We start from the raw sequence: 1,794 nt of genomic DNA on the forward strand, positions 1-1,794 counted from the left end.
GCTAGCTATTTAGCTTAGCATGAGAACCGACCACAAGTGGAAACAGTTGGCCGAGCTCTGTCAAAAAGTATCAAAATCCACTTACCAGCACCTTTAAAACTAATTTACATGTGATTTATGGTTTTTAGATCTGTAAAAAGAGAGAAATTCACCCTTTTATGGAGGGGTATGTGCTAGTTTACTAATGAGTAATAAGGTTTTGTTTGTGATATTTTTACACTTTTGCTTTTTGTGGCAGAATAAACAAGCAAAGTGTATTGTGTTAATTCATGAGCTTTAGAAGTAACAGGTAGATTTTGTTACTTTTAAACAGAACCCCTTCATTCTTGTATTTTCATTCTTGTTATGATGCTACTTTTTTTATAATTCACAAATATGCATAATTTTGTTTTCTGTCTCCTCCTCTTCAGGAAAATTTTTACAAGTACCACTCCCAGGCAAAAAATGTATCTGACAACATGCCTCCTCCACACAGTGTTTTCCACGACCCCTTCTTCATTGTGGAGACCATGTGTATATGCTGGTTCTCCTTCGAGCTCATCATGCGCTTCTCTTGCTCCCCCAGCAAGATGCACTTCTTCAAGGATGTCATGAACATTATTGATTTTGGTGCCATCCTGCCCTATTTTGTCACACTGGGAACAGAGCTGGCCAAGAACACTGAAGCCAGCCCAGCCACATCCTTGGCCATCATCAGAGTCATCAGGTTAGTGAGGGTGTTCAGGATCTTCAAATTGTCGCGCCACTCGAAGGGCCTCCAGATCCTGGGTCAGACTCTGAAGGCCAGCATGCGTGAGCTGGGCCTGCTAATCTTCTTCCTGTTTATTGGTGTCATCCTCTTCTCCAGCGCTATCTACTTTGCTGAGGCTGACCACACCAACACAGCCTTTATCAGTATACCACATGCTTTTTGGTGGGCAGTTGTCACCATGACCACAGTGGGCTATGGTGACATGTACCCGGAAACAGTGTGGGGAAAGCTAGTAGGCTCAATGTGCGCCATTGCCGGTGTGCTTACGATCTCGCTGCCAGTGCCTGTGATAGTGTCCAATTTTAGCTACTTCTACCATCGGGAGACTGAGTGTGAAGATCAAGCCGAGTACACCCATGTGCAGACAACCCTTTGGGAGGGCGAGGAACCAGATGGGGAGGAAAAAGATGAAGGTGAAAGGAATCCACAGGGAGAATATTATGCTATTGAAGGTATCTGTAACCCTCTGAATGGCACTCTGCTGGGTGGACTGTGTACAGGGCAGGGCACAGAGTTCAGAGGAGGAAATATGTATCTGAGAGAACCTCTGGTCACTCAGGTTTAGGGAGGCAGAGTGTTTTTGGTCATGAAAGTGAATAAAGATGAGTTAATAGTTTTGCAGGTCCTGAAGAGAGAAACTAAGAAAAGAAACTTGCAAGCCATATGTAGAGTAACATAATATAATATAATAATATATTTTGTTGTATAATTTTCAAAAGCATTAAAAAGATTGTGAGCAAGTTTTATTTCTCAGGGTTGTGATATAAATATCATACGAGCTGTTATTTATTAATTCTGCCAGTTTGAGTTTGAGATGAAACTGACTTCCTGAATGTCTGTTCTTTGCCTTGAAACTTCAATGTCTTAGTTCTGTCACTTTGTGCCTAAATATTTGAATAGATTCTCGGCAATATAAATGTCATGTCTCATCAAAGTTCACCCAAACACCAGCAAACCTGTCACTGCAGACAAACTGTCCTATAACCAGCCCCACATTCTCAACATTCTTCTGTAAGTAATGTACAAAGTTCTGGCTTATGTGA

The 1,794-nt window shown here is 41.7% G+C and overlaps 1 pseudogene; it reads left to right on the forward strand.

Moving 5' to 3' along the window:
- Nucleotides 1-1,409, forward strand: part of LOC109963613 (potassium voltage-gated channel subfamily A member 7-like) — a 5,657-nt pseudogene extending 4,248 nt beyond the window's left edge.
- Nucleotides 1,410-1,794: the final 385 nt, after the last annotated feature.

The sequence above is a fragment of the Monopterus albus genome, unplaced genomic scaffold, assembly GCF_001952655.1.
Source record: "Monopterus albus unplaced genomic scaffold, M_albus_1.0 scaffold76.1, whole genome shotgun sequence".
Classification (NCBI taxonomy): Eukaryota; Metazoa; Chordata; class Actinopteri; order Synbranchiformes; family Synbranchidae; genus Monopterus; species Monopterus albus.